We start from the raw sequence: 15768 nt of genomic DNA on the forward strand, positions 1-15768 counted from the left end.
CAGAGATCCCCCCCATAGTTCCCTCCCCACTCCTCCAGCCCCCCCCCCGACTGCTTACTTACTGACACTGGAGCCCTGGTACTGCAGTACATTGCCTGTGCTTCAGCACCAGGATGAGGGGCCAATCACACAGACACTCTGGCAGCCAAAGCATCTCTGTGGAGGACCCAGCCTCTGGTTGCCTCAGAGCAAAAACTGGGACTCTGCCCTGCTCCACCTTTTTTAACTCAATTTTTTTTAGACCCTGGATATCCAGGGGCCAGGGTTCTAATTTTCTCCTTGTGCTACAAACTTGCAGCGCGGGGAACATTTTTTCATTCCCGCAAGTGCCTCTTGCCCCATCTTAAAGGGGTTTGAGATAGGGCAAGAGGCACATGCACACTTGTCTGGACATGCCCATATTGACCAACCCAGCTGTTCAGCTTGGTTTGGCAACCTATAGCTGACCACCCAGACTGGTCAAGGCTAGCCTGAAGCCTTGAGTAGGGCCTAACTGGAGTGGCTGGCTGGGGGCATATGACCTTCCAATTCCCTGACTTGGTTTGTTGGTAACCTTGCTCTGTTCACTCCTCTGGTGCATTTGACTTGGCTTGCTCTTAGTCTCTGCTCTCAATTTGATCTCCTGGCTTTCTGACTCAGTTTGTTGGTAATCTTACTCATTGTTTATTACTCTGGCACTCTTGATTCAGTATTTTATTTGGACTCTATTCTCTCATTGACCTTTTGTCTCTTTGCCCTCATCTGTCCCTGGACTCTGCTTACCTATCCTGAACCTGGTCAACACTGTGATACTTGAGTGGCCCCAGACCTGGCTTCCCATACTTTCATAGTTTCATAGTCTGTAGGGTCAGAAGGGACCTTGACAGATCATCAAGTCTGACCCCCTGCCATGGCAGGAAAGAGCAGTGGGGTCAAATGACTCCAGCAAGGTGTTCATCTAGCCTCCTCTTAAAGACCCCCAAGGTAGAATCCAGCACCACTTCGCTTGGAAGTTGGTTCCAGATCCTAGCCACCCTGACTGTGAAGTAGCGCCTCCTGATGTCTAGTCTGAATCTACCCTCTGCCAGCTTGTGACCATTATTTCTAGTCACTCCTGGTAGTGCTCAGGGGAACAGGGACTCCCCCAATACCTGCTGGTCCCCTCTGACTAGTTTGTAACAGGCCACTAGATACCCCCTCAGCCTTCTCTTGTGAAGGCTGAACAGGTCCAGGTCCCATAGCCTCTCCTTGTAGGGCCTGCCCTGCTGCCCCCTGATCATGCGGGTGGCCCTCCTCTGAACCCTCTCAATGCTGTCCACATCCCTCCGGAAGTGTGGCACCCAGAACTGGACACAGTACTCCAACTGTGGCCTGACCAGTGCTGCATAGAGGTGGAGGGTCAACTCCTTGGAGCTGCTCAAGATGCATCTGTGGATGCATGACAAGGTGCGGTTGGCCTTCCTGACCGCGTCCCCACACTGTCAGCCCATGTTCATTTTGGCATCAATAATGATTCCAAGATCCTGTTCTGCCTCTGCACTGACAAGAAGGGAGTTCCCCAGCCTGTAGGTATGCTGCTGGTTCTTCCTCCCCAGGTGCAGCACCTTGCACTTGTCAGTGTTGAATCCCATCCTTTTCTCATCTGCCCACCCTTGTAACCTGTCTAGGTCCAATTGCAGCCTATTTCTCCCTTCTAGCGTGCCCACATCCCCCCACATCTTAGTGTCATCAGCAAATTTGAACAGAGTGCTTTTTACCCCCTCGTCCAAGTCACTGATTAAGATGTTGAACAGCGCGGGTCATAGGGCCAAGCCCTGGGGGACCCCACTGCCCACATCCCTCCAGGTTGAAAATGACCTGTCCACCACCACTGTGTGGGTGCAGCCCTCCAGCCAGTTAGCGACCCATTTGACTGTGTAGGTGTCGACGCCACAGTCCCCTAGTTTTTTAATGAGAATGGGGTGAGAGACAGTGTCAAAGGCCTTCCTGAAGTCCAGAAAGACTATGTCCACTGCTACCCCTGCATCTAAGGATTTTGTGACCTGGTCATAGAAGGCCACCAGTTTGGTCTGACAGGACCTGCCTCTAATGAACCCATGTTGGTTGCCCCTAAGCATAACCTCCCCTGCTAGTTCCTCGTGGACATGCACCAGGATAATTCTCTCAGAAAGCTTACCCAGGATCAAGGTAAGACCGACTGGCCTATAGTTCCCTGGGTCCTCCTTCCTCCTTTTTTGAAAATGGGAACCACATTGGCCCTTTTCCAGTCATCTGGCACCACACCGGGGCACCACGAGTGCTTGTAAAGCCATGCCATGGGTCCCGCAATGACCTCTGCTGATTCCCTCAGCACTCTGGGGTGGAGGTCATCAGGACCAGCTGATTTAAATACGTCCATTCCCTCCAGAAGTTCCCTGCTTAGATCCTCACTGACCCTAGGCCTGGGTGTGCCTCCCCTGGGGCCTGAGGGCGTCCCAGCAGACGGACTGGTCTGGTCCCTACTCAGGAAAATGGAGACAAATAAATAGTTAAATAGGTTAGCCTTGTCGTCTGGTGTGACAACCAGATTTCCTAGCATGTCTTGCAGAGGCCCCACATTACCGGGTACCTTCTTTTTGCCCCCTATGTATTTAAAAAAGGATTTCTCATTGTCCTTAATCTGGGTAGCTAGTCCCAGTTCCATCTCCGCCTTGGTCTTCCTGATTGCACCCCTGCAGCCCCGAGCAACCGAGGTATAGTCCTCCCTGGTGATGGCCCCTCCCTTCCATTGGGTGTAGGCCTCCCTTTTAGCTAGGAGACATTCCCGTATGCTTTTGGTGAGCCATGGGGGATTTTGCGTGCTCTTGCCCCCTTTGGCCCTTGTTGGGATTACCTTCCTTTGGGCAGGGCCTGTCCTGGTGTGACAGCCTGGATTTTACAGGACCAATATATGTGCTGTGTAAATGGTTTCTTCTCTGCAACTCATCACTTAGCCCTCCCATATCATAGACTGAACACTTGACAATATACATTGAGTACATATTTGTGTGCCCCCCTTACACCAACAAAGGCTTTCTCCCCTGTGCAGTTTGCCCCTGGTGCTATGGGACTGAAAGACCACATCCAAGCACACAATACAGGCACATGTGGTTTGTGGCACCACAAACCACACATCTAGAATGTTAAAACATGCCACCCACTGCAAATTTGCAGTGTGGGGGCAGTTCTGCTACCAAGTAACTGGTAGCAAAAAAAACCCTCAAAAAAAGCAGAGTGGCACATGCCAGAGGAGAAACTCAGTTTGAGATATACTACTTGTTACAATACTGGTTGTTTATTTCATACACAAGCAATGAGCTAACATACAGAAATGCTCCAAGATTCCAGCAATAGCGTATTGTGGTAAATAAATATTTTATTTTTTATAAAAAGATGAGTTTTTTTTAAACAATAAAGAAAAAGTTGTGTGTGTATGTACCTTTAAACTGGGAAAGAATTGTGTATACTTGTAAAAGGAGGCTTCATATTGTTTCCCCTGCAATCTCATATATGCTAGATAGCTAACTCTTTTGCTCTCTTGATGAAGAAAAGGTCTTTGATTGGGTCAACCACAACTGCTTATTCTGGAATCTGGAAGCCCTTGATTTAAGCTTGTTTCTACCTCAACCATTTGGCTTCTGTACCTAGATATCTCTAATGTGATCTGCTTGGTCATTTCCCTGCTGGGTCAGGCCAAGATGACAACTCTGAATAGCTACAGAAACCAGCTCACAAGGGCCAGCTCTAATGATATCTTCTAACTTTTCTGCTTCTTGATCTGGGCGCATCACCTTTCAACAAAATGTGGACCGGTTTGTGCTGAGCTGGATCATGGAAGGATGCTGTCTGTGGGGTGGAAGATGGGCAACTGCTCCTACATGTATAGTGACATGAAGACACTGGGGGAGGGGTTTTCAGTCTCTGGTGTTCTGACAAGTGTTTCATGCTTGGCCCCTGGGAGGGCCACATCCTTTTGCATTTTCATCATTTGCTTGTAAAGTTTGTATAATAGGGTTTTTACAAAAAAATCTTTCTCTCTCTCTCTCATCTTCTTTTAGATGAGAGTCAATGTGGTTTATTACTCTTTCCTATATGTACTGTACCAAATCATTGCCCTTTAATTTTTAATTTGGAAGGGCAACTCCCTTTCTTTTGGAAAAACTAGTCAATAATTCAGGAACTTGTTAATGAAAAAACCCAAGATCTTAGTGCAAACAGGATGTTGATCCCAACAATTTACATAAATGTTTGGCTTCTACCTTAACCCATTTAATTCTCCTCTTTGTGTATTTGTGTTAGAAACTGTTACAGGTGTCTAATGAAATTAAAATAAGCATCAAATTTCAGATTAAATGCATCAAAGCTAATCAGTGTATAGCACGAGCAGATTTCATTTTGACAACGGGTTTGAGGGTTTTTTTCCCCTTTGTCGGAACTATTTAATTTACAGTTATAAAGTGGATAGCCTAGAGTTAATTCATGCTGTGAATTTCCTTCAGTTTGCCAAAAGAGCTGGAAGGCAGTTATTAAATGCTAAGGCTCTGCTTTCAGATCCTGTTTCAAATAATAATTTCAGACCTGGAGATTACACAACTATCTAAAAAAACAAATTAATTGAAATGAACAAAAAGTTTAAATGTTACTATTCCTCTGTGTAACATTCTTATATGGTTTGTACTCATTCCCTTAATTTCCTCTCCAGTTTGGTCCTAATAATCAGCTAAAACTGCCTTCATACAGAAGTGAAAACTCGCCCAGATGGCAAGCTTGTCCTAACTTTATTTTAGCTAACTTATTTGTGGTATTTTTTTTTCTTTTTCTCTCTCTTTTCTGTTAAATTCTCTGGTTTTCAAACTTTACTTCATAATTCTTTTTAAGTATCTAGCTTAATATTTTTCTATTTTAAGGAAAGAGTCTCTAGATATATCTACACTGCAGAACATAGTGCTCTCTGAAGTAGCCGTAAATGAGCCAGTTGGGTACTGGCAGCAGTCTAATCATGGCAATGGGTCTCAATGCAGAGTAATTAGCTTTGGCCCCTATTGGCCATTCTGTAATTTTCATTTAATATTAAACTGTTTTCATTAGATAAGCAGCCACTGGACCCAAGACTAGAACCCAGTGACCCACCCCTCCAGGGCATATGTCTCTCAGTGAGTCTGTCTCCATCTAATTCAATCACATTCCTGGCCTCACATATCTCTCAGTCCTGGCTGCACAGAGGACTGAGTGCTCTGTGCACAGCCTGACCCTGGTCCATCCATTTGCAGACTTTGCCAGGTAGCAGAAGAGCAGGTTTTAATCCTTTCTGGATTGGGGGTGGAAATGCGGATGGAGGTGGCAAGTTTAAGAGCCCAGGCAGTTCCATTCTGGGAAGGCACCTACATGCCCAGAGTACAATGTGCTCAAAAAGGAAGTGTGGGGAAAATGTAGCTACGTAAAATCCCAACTATGTGTCAGTGCCAAAAATTGCAGTTATATGACTACACAAGTCCACTTAGGTGCAAAAATGTGAAATAGGGTTTAGCCCCCAAAGTATAACACTTCATCAGAACTAATGAATAGAAAATACTTTAATAATACATAGTACAGTAGTAAATTGGATGCTATCTAACTGGAAAGGTTTCGGTAAATTAAAAGCACGTTTTTTTTCCCTTATGAATATAAAAAGGGCAAGAGGAAAACTGAAACTGTGGAAATCACAATAAACAGAAAATGTAATTGTAACTCAGGATATTTAGGATGTTCATAATGTTTGGAAAAAAATTCTAAACAAAAGCAAGAATGATAAGATCTTTAGAGACACAGGAATATGTGGATTAGGATGAAATGGTCCTAGGATCACAACATTTTTAGTTAATAACATCTAAGGAAGTTTGTCTAGTTCAGTGATTCAATAAGGGTGCTGTGGCATCTTTCAAGGCATGAGATCCTTTCAAGGATACTATGAGATGCCATGCAATATTAGCACTGTTAGGTGAGCAAACACTTACGCATAATTCACAAGATAAACCCAGAGATTTCAAATAAGAATCCATAGTGTCAAAAAACATTCTGATGTGTTGAACCTTGCAAAATAATTTCTCAATTACTTTTTGCAGTAAAAAAATGAATGAAATTAGTTTTTCAAATTGGGTGCCACTAAATTCAGAAAAGTTATGGAGGAAGACCTTGAGTTTAAATTGTTTGAGAACCACTGATATAGTTTATAGGAACACTCTGTTATAAAACACTTACTAAGATGTAGTTGAGTCAGGGTTTGTACCAATTGTACATCTCTGGTAGCTATACCAGGGTAAACTGGTGCAGCTACCAGTTTGAAAAAGGAAAGCCGGGATTGGCATAGTGGTATTTAGTTTCAAGCCGATAAAGTTTTGCTTGGAAACTTCTTTTCAGCAAATATTCTTGGTTTCTTTCCCCCATTGCACGTGGCACCCACAGGATATGAAATTCAAACTAATCAGGCATACACAGACCCTTTTAAACCTCATGAGAAAAGGTAAAGGAAGTAAAAGCTGGTTATGTCAAATAGTGGCCTAAATTTCACACATGTCCTCATGCTGAGCTCAGCAGATGTGTCAGAGGCCTGCACTTTTATTTCTACAGTCATACTGGCTCCTGCATTTTGAACATTTTACATTTCCTTTTGGCACAGAGTCTACAGGTTTAATGATTTTTCCAGGTTAGTCTTTAAAGGAATCATAACTGATACAATCATGTGAGCCAGGAAGACTGCGTATACAAGGCATGGTGGAGAAAGCTCAGATTGCAACATTTATAGGGTTAGTTCTATGGATATTTCCATTAAGATTTGATCGGGTGTACTAGATTTAATTTCCCTCTGAAATGCATTGGGACACAGCATATCCTGTGCAGGACTTGTGGCTTCTGAAAGCCCTTGTATGAGAAAAAACAAACTGCTGGTATTAGCAGATGAGACTCAGCAGTGCTAGTACAGTTGAACCTCTTTCCTAGGTCAGAGCTGTTTGCCTCTCTGTATTCTAATGACTGGAAGAGGGTGAAATTCGCTTGTTTCTATGAATAAAACCAGATGAATTGACTGTACTCTAATTTGTGCCCCTTAAATGTTCACTTGGAGTAGAATTGGTGGAAAAAATAAATTCAACCTTTTTTCCTATCAAAAATACTATTGTATTAAAATTTTAATATCTTGTGGAAATGGTTCAGTTTCAATGACATTTTGTCAGTAAAGTTTCTCAGATCTTATATAGGAGTAGAGTGGAAAAAAAAAATATGCCCCATGTTGGTTGGTGTTATGGAGTGCATCTCAGATGTTTGACATCTAGGGTGCATGGCTGCAAAGTGCATGGCTGCAGAGTGCTTTAAAAGTGCTCAATTGCTTGACAATTTGAATCTTCATTACATTACATTATGTTCCTAAGCGGAATGCCTTCGTTAACTTCTTTCAGTACATGACAGGAGCAGGGCTGGTCTGATGTAGCTCAGCTCTAGTCTGAAGTGTTACCTTCAGGATGGGAGGGGGGAAAGAGACAGGAGGGAGTTCTGTCTGGGGTTTGCCCAGCCGATGCTGGAGGGGGAGGTTGGGTGGATTGGAGGCCCTGCCCCCTCAGGGCCCCCCGACCAACACAGGCTGGGCAAACTCCAGACCAAGCTTCCTCCCATCCTTTCTCCCCTCCCAATCTGAAAACAGTACTGGAGCTCGGAGCAGGGCAGGGAGGAGAGGAGATGAGCTAGGAGAGAGAGTATGCAAACATGCTGCCAGTCACAAACTGGAGCTTGATTGCTCAGACCCCCAGACCCAACAGAGAATGTGTGTTCAGTCATGAGGATTGATGTAACTCATGGTGCTTTGCAGGAAGCACCATGGGTTACAGAGAGGCACTGCACATGTGTCAGTGCCCATAGGGTCAAGTTTCTATTCTGCCTGAGTTGGAGTGATCTGGGATCTAGCCAGAAACTGGTACAATACGGATTTGATTTTGCTCTCTCCATTTCAGAAAGGGTAGACAACCCAAGAATTTCTTCTTCTTCCTTTTTTTTTAATGATAATCTGCAAACTTTTTTTGACAGCCAAACTTTTAATTGATATATATTTTACATAATGTAAATGTAACCATTCTGTGAGGCCCTGGATGATCAAACAAGGGTCAGGTTCAAAATCTAAGGGTTTAACATTGATTTTCTATACCTGGCTCAAGTCCCAACTCAGAAGCCCGGGAAAATAATTTTTAACTGGGTGTTCTAAAGTGAACAAATTTCCCCATTCACAAGCAATGTTCAACTAAAACAGGGATTTGTTATAGCACAGCTGTGTGTATATCATACACCATCACTTGCTAGAGTAAACACCTTCTTACACCAGTTACATTTAGAATTGCCCTTGACTTTTTAGTATGGACTGTCCATAAAATATGGACAGTTTGCAACCCTGATCCCAGGTAAGTGTCTTTGCTATGTTCTCTTTCTCATTTCTTCCTGAAAAGAAAACAAGATGTGTCTAATTTTTGCTCCCATGGCTCGACACTTTTTGTGAACAAGAATTTAAAGTTTTGGGGTTGTGAGAAAACAAGTGAACTTTAAGTAAACTCCAGAAAGTGGCATTTCAGCAAGTTTCATCTTTGGAATATGTAAGAACAAGCTATTCTTTTGCCAAGTGCAGACATTCCTGGGATCAAAAGTACTGTCATATTGCTTACTTTAAGCAGCGTGATTCTAGATTGGGCGCTGATTGTGTCAACATTTGCCAGTACTGGGAGCCTGATCTAAGCCAGTGTGGGGGGAAAGGTAGGCAAGATCAGGGGGTTAGCACAGCCTGGTGGTTGCTGGGACCAGAGGGGCAGGTAGGTCCATGATGGGGCTTGTCCAGTTGGGGTAGGTCAGAGGGCTAAAGATAGCCTAGTCATGATAGAGAGAGCACAGCTCTGGGGCTGGGGCAAGTACCTGGGCTTTGCTAGTTCCAGGTGTGTGCTGTGCATGTGTACACAGATGTTCCTTGGACCTGTTCTACAATCAAAGGGCTCACTTTAAGCTGTGTGGTAATAGGTCAGATCCTGTATGTGTACATGTTTGCTTGTGCTGGAATCCATACCAGAAATGAATCTAAGTAAGTCAGGGTGGGAGACAGGGCTAGTGGGTCTGCAGGAAGGTTAGAGGGTCCAGGGGGACTGGCAAGCCCACAGAGGGAACTAGTGAGTGCATGGCCGGCGGTGGGGGGGGTGTTGTTTGTCCGGGGTTGTGCTGGTACACACATTTGGGTTATACTGGGCATGGGTTAGCACAATATACATAGTTCACCTTCTAGGTGGACTAAAGTTAAATTGGACCAGTCTAATCAAATCTTTCCAAATGTACATACAGATCATCACTTAGATCAATCTAACCCTAGCTAGGAAGATCTAACTTTAAAGTCTTTACATGGAAGAACTAAGTCAGATTGGGTGGCCACATTTTGCCTGATCTAACTTCTCTGAATGTATGTACAGTTCAGCAGTTAGGTTGATATAAGTGTAATGTCTGCATGTATCCCTTTTTTCAAATTTCTTTTCAAAGCTAGAAATTTCTTTTGAAATGCATATCCACATTTTCTTCATTCTTGTAGATGTCATCTAATTTGGGGCACATGATGAGCAAACAATCATATACCATGTTCTGTCTAATATGTTGCCTCAGATACATTGATACTAGGGAATTTTTGTACTCCTCTTTAAGGGTACCAACAAGGAAAGAAATAAAATCTCAGAGAAAGGAGACTGCAGATTTTAAATTAAAATTAGGCTAAAAAGCTTCCTGCTTTGTTCTAGCTTTTTTATGATGTCAAAATGCTTGTAAAACATGGCTTCAAAATAGCTGGTTTTAAAATATATTATTTTAAAATGGGAATCTATTTTTAATTTTCTATTAATGAATGGAAACCTCTATATGTAAGTGAGATGAGAAGTTTCAAAATTAACAAAAATCTTGTATCTAAGAAGTAAACAAAGACTATCCCTTTCTAGGTAAAATATATAAAAAGCTCTTTTAAGAAACATATCAGTTCTTTAAATAAGTCAAGTATTGTTTTTTAAACTGGAAGCTGGGCATCATAATAATGTGTTGCAGGCATTATGGAAGAGATGTCTGTTTACATATAGAGAATCAAGCTTTTGTAAAGAATTGTTTCCTTCCTCTTTCCTTTTCATTATCTAAATCATAATGGCATATGTTGATGCTCAAAGCTAATCTGACACTTTAATGAAATGAATGACAATTAACACATCTCTCATTCAAATATAATGTAAAAATGTTTGAGGTCATATTTACCATATTGAAAGTAAGCTAGTCCATATCTGAAAGCATTTAGGGACTGAAAATATAATTCTCTGCCTCAATACAATGAAGATAAATGAGCAAATGGAAATAGAATTCTAAGTGTCGGTTTTTCATTCATCTTAATGGCATTTTTGATACTTGTGTGCAGGTACCAATTGTGTTTTCTGACAGTGTGAGTTCATAAGTGTGCATGCCCACTACATGTGCACCTATGTATACATGCCCCTTGTGAATATGTGCCAGTGTCCATGCCTCAAAAAAATGTTGGTGGCCCAAAACCAATGACTACGAGGTGTTAGACTGAGGTGGACATGGTCCTTTCCATGCTTCAGTCTTAACAGATGGGTATTTAGGACACTTGGGGGAGAAAGGGGTGAACCCTTTGTATGTTTTACTTCCTTGTACAGTGCTGTAATTATGCCACAGATCAAACATTGACTAGTCCTGTCTTCAGTGCTCTTTAAGTTGCCCCTCCCTTAGCAACCAAGAGAAAGAGGATGGCTGATATCCCAGAAGGGAGACAGGCTTGAGTTCTAACCAGAATCTTTGCTCCTAGTGAGGTAGATATTTTCTCAGTGTACTTAGAGACAACCATGGAAAATTAAATTCTTGTCTTAATTTCTCATACTGAATTCTGGTACTGAACTGTATGTTGAAGAATAGTTTGTCATTTGCACTGAAGGGTCATCAAATATGAAAGATATTTTACAAAACATACCTTTGTTTTAACAACTTTATCCAATGACTGTTTTAATGATTAACCCTTCAGAGACAGAGGTACAATAACTTAAAAATGGCTGTCTATTATGTCACTTGTGGTATTTTACCAGATAGTGAAACTACTCCAGTATTAAGATCCTTATTCACAAAAAGTAAACATATCCAGAACTGCTTTTAGGAACTGTTGCCCCTCCCCCCCGATGTGTTTTGGGAAGCAAGGGAATTTGGGGGAGCCTGTCCCATGAAAATCAAGTACTCAACAAAATAAGTTTAAATGTATTTTAATATTAAGATTGCTAGTGAAATGTAAGAGGAATATGAATGATAAGACAACATTGGTAAGGTATATTAAACCAAAAAAATCCATTTTTCATTAACAACATAATCTATGTACTAATATTCTAAAGAGCAGATGGTCTAAAAACATTTTAGGATATTTGTGCCTACTGTATACCTGCACAGTGTATATCATGTTAAAGCTGAGAGAGTGTAGATTTGTACAAAATTAAAAAATCATGAGACAATCTGAAAAAAATGCAAGAAATGACTAGAAAAAGCTTGAGATGATAGACCGATCATGACTCATAGTAGAGACGGTATATTTTATTAGACCAACAAGATTTTTGCAAAAAAATTAAATTAATTGCAAGCTTTGGGGCACAAAAAACCTTCATCAGGCATTGGAGAAAAGATTGTAAAAGTTCTCCTGGGTACTAATGAAAGTTCATATTTCATAGGATTTCACAGAGGATGGAAAACTCCTCTGGGCAGTTAGTTCATAGCTGGTATGGAGCCTCTCTCCTCCTTGCACGACATGTGATGATGCAAATTACCTTGAAACAAAGGCAGGAGCAGGGTCTCAGGTTTCAGGTGGTCACAGTTGCCTCCTGCTTGAGAAAATATGAAGACTTCATTTAAAATAGATTTTATGATTAGATTATAGGATTAAATGATACAGTGCATGCACACGCTACACCAATGAATTCTCAACCTCTTGTTATGCCCATCAGACAAAACTCAACATTTCAAGATATGTAGGAGGCAATTTTCACTATCAAAAAAAGGAGAAGCTTTTTACTATTAAAAAGCCAAGAGTAAACACTTGATAGAGTAGGTGATTACTGATTACCTACCAAAGCCTGTGCTGGAACAGGGCAGCAGGACAGGCCCTACGAGGAGAGACTGAAGGACCTGAACCTGTTCAGCCTCAGCAAGAGGAGGCTGAGGGGGGACCTGGTGGCTGCCTACAAGCTCATCAGGGGAGATCAACAGCAAATAGGTAGAGCCCTTTTCTCCCCAGCACCACCTGGGGTGACAAGAAACAATGGTCATAAGCTGATGGAGAATAGGTTTAGGTTAGAGATCAGAAAGCAATATTTTACAGTCAGGGTGGCCAAAATCTGGAACCAACTTCCCAGGGAAGTGGTCCTCATCCCTACCTTGGGCAAATTCAAGAGGAGGTTGGATGATCACCTGTCTGGGGTCTTGTGAATCCAGCATTCATTCCTGCCTGTGACAGGGGATCAGGCTATATAATCTGTTCAAGTCCCTCCTGACCCTAGCTACTATGAAACACCCTTCTGAAGCTGCTCTGAGTTCAATAAGTGATTTTAAAGATAACTGAACTACTTCTATGTATTTTTAACCCCAGTTTTGTCTAGGATTCTGTGGAAATATTTTGAGGCAAATGATTTTGAATGTCCTGATCAGCTGTATGGTAAGTTTAAAAAGAGTAAAAAAAACTGCTATCGCCTGGGTCATATTTTTAGACAGAATCAATATGTTCCACTTTACTGAAGATTTGAAGGGTTTTTTTTACATGAACTTTACATGATTAATATTTTGGTTGAAGATTTCTTATCTCGGTTTTAAAACACGATTCAAATTCGTCCTTTTCTTGGTTCAACTGCAGATAAGCCATTTAAGTTCAAGGTCAAAAACAAAGATTCTGAGGTGAACCTGGATTTTTACACTTGATTAGCTGGCCTAACTTCAGAAGCTTGCTAATTATGGCTAGAAAATATAGAAATGTGCCTAACACTTCACTACTAATATTAATATGAACTCTTTCTGTTATTGAGTATACCTTGTTTGTTGTTAATCACCTATATCAGTGCCTTGTCATACTTTAATTTTAGGTGGCTCCTGGAACTCTTAACCTTTGGATTGTCCACACTTTAACACCTGAAACTAGTTTTAAGGATACTTTAGGGAGCTTAAAGTTTTGTCACTTCAGGGCACGTTTCTCTCTGATCTGTGTTTCCCAACTTATTTTATTAATATATGACCACTATGCACAGATGAACCACCCAAGTTGCAGCCCTCCAGCATCCCAGGATGCACTGTCCCTTCCCCCAGCCTCCTGTTCTGTGTGGACAAACTTTCCACCCCCTGAATCTAGTGGCCAGGGGGTGGTTCTGGCACCAAGCCGACTCCCCCTACAATTGCTTGGCATGTGCCTTTCCCACCCCCGAGGTGTAACCCCATGGAACAGCCTATGGAACACATGCTGGCTATCTAAGTCTTAGGCATCAGACAGGTTCAGGAGTGGGGTCTGGGGAGAGATGGGAGAGTGGAACAAGATAGGGGGCTAGATCAGATCCCCATGAGATGGGGCTACCTTCCCAGGGCAGAAGCAGTAGCTTCCTTCACTGCATCCACCTCCCACCCACCCTGGGAAGCATGACCATCACCCCTCACACCCAAATCCAAAATCACAGTTTATTAAAACATGAGACCTTTAATTTACTTCATCTTTTTTTTTTTTTAATTATTTTACTTCTTATTCTATCCTTCAGTGGCTTAATTCCTTCATTTCACCACCCATCCCCCACCCCCATTTCCCTTCCACTTCCTATTTCATTACCACTCCCATCCTATTAACTCTGGCTCTAGCAGAGATAGAAGCCTGTCCTGGCTCAGCAGCTTAGTAATGGCTACTTAGAGCTGTAGTGCCTAGTCAGGCCCCTGAACCCCAGCCCTCTAGTGGCAAATCACAGCTGTACAAGTCCAGGACAGTCAGAAAAGGATTTTAGCTTTAAGATGTGACTGCTCCAAACTCGAGCTAGCAGTAACATTGAGCTGCTCAAATATTGATCAAAGTGCAATATGTAACAAGATCCTTAGATGCATCAGCCATAAACAAGACCTAATTGGTATAAAACCACTAAATAACAGCAAGTTACCTTGAGCCAGTTTCTTGTAACCTGTCTTTCTTTTGACTTCTGAAATCTTCTCCCTTATGATATTTCCTCACTTGTTCATTTGCTTTGCCTCTTCTCCTCCCCAAATCCTGGTCAAGGGGATGCAAGCAAATTCAATAATTTATCACCATTAAAGCAGCTTTGATGCTAACTACAGAATATGGTTACATGCAAAACATATGCTTAAGTTCTCTCCTGCATAGAATGTAGTTAATCATCATGTGCATAATGTATCAAAACCTTAATAAATATCTTTTTGAGCATAACTATGACAGTCTTTTATTTTGAAATTATGCAAGAAGATTTAATGTGCAGCACTGTTTACTTCTTAACAGTTTAGCTGAGATATAGGGTTAAAAATGCTAATACCTGAAGTTACATTAAAAAAAAATTAAACCAATTTCTTCTCTTTTTTTTTTTGGAATTGCTTTTTCTTTGTCATGTGTCAGTGTGATGGGGCACACTTGGAGCTGGGTCTCATGCTGGCTGCCCTTCAGGCTTACTCCCAGTTCAACCCTACTCTGTGTTGGGCTATACAACTACACTCACCACGTTACCTGCTCTGGATCTCTGGGATCTCACATCCAAGCTGGGCTCAGGTGGCACTCTGCTTGCTGTGCCTGGCCCCACTACTTTCACAACTGCCTTCAAAGCCCACCTGAAGATGGGGACTGGGGTTAATGTGCCCCTCCTCACCTTTCACGAGGGAGGTAACTGGCCTGGCATTTCCTGGGGGCTCCCACGCCACCAGGAGCCCCACCAGGCCAGCCTTCCCCAGCAGGGTGCAGTTTTAGGTCATGGCCAGGACTGAGGGCCTCCTTCTCTTACCTTCAAGATGTTCCTGCTGCAGCTCATCCAGGTAGTGTTTCTGTTTGGGCTGGCAGCATCAAACTGCAGTCTTTGTATTCCTTGCTCTCAAAATGGCTGCTGTCATCAGGCACCTAGTAGCTGCCTGACTCTGCCCTTAAAGTGGCATGCACCCAAGGGTGCATTGGCACAGTCAGAAATTCAAATAATGCTACATGAGCCCAATGTGAAGAATCTGAAAGCCCTACTTTTCTCATTTGGAGGTGACCCTAGGAAATAAATAACATGAATATTCACTGCCCATCTTGTTTTGCTGAACTAAGTTCTTGGTATATTTGTATTAAATGAATTTCCTACCGATGGTCCCAAGTTGATTTCTTCTGACTACGATGCAATCAGTTTCAAGTTCTGAGTTATAAATCTTTACTTATAAATATGGCCAACCATAACATAGCATAGAATCTCAACTAGCTAGCATGACCTGAGTTTGAACAAGGAGATAGTTTGGAAATGGCTCAATTTGATTAACCTCCTGAAAACTAAAGAGGTATAATCATGCTGCTCTAATGAATAGTTTTACTTATGCTAGGACAGGTCTTGACTACCAGTTGACACTGAGTAGCTGAGCAATATGTCCTAAAAGTAAAAGGAAATAGTTTTATTGGAGTAAATAAAATAACAGCCGAGTAATGGTTTCTGCCCCTTCAAATTATTGGTAGCATGGGTTTGCTGTAACTAGGCTTTCTCAATT

General features: G+C 42.1%; 1 long non-coding RNA gene across 1 annotated transcript; it reads right to left on the reverse strand.

Moving 5' to 3' along the window:
* Positions 1-11876: 11876 nt before the first annotated feature.
* Positions 11877-15101, reverse strand: LOC102384647. The gene is made up of 3 exons (XR_322906.1): positions 15039-15101; positions 14193-14299; positions 11877-11897 (listed from the first exon to the last, which is right to left on the reverse strand). It is a non-coding gene; the product is annotated as an uncharacterized LOC102384647 (long non-coding RNA).
* Positions 15102-15768: the final 667 nt, after the last annotated feature.

Source organism: Alligator sinensis, unplaced genomic scaffold (genome assembly GCF_000455745.1).
Source record: "Alligator sinensis unplaced genomic scaffold, ASM45574v1 scaffold528_1, whole genome shotgun sequence".
Taxonomy (NCBI): domain Eukaryota; kingdom Metazoa; phylum Chordata; order Crocodylia; family Alligatoridae; genus Alligator; species Alligator sinensis.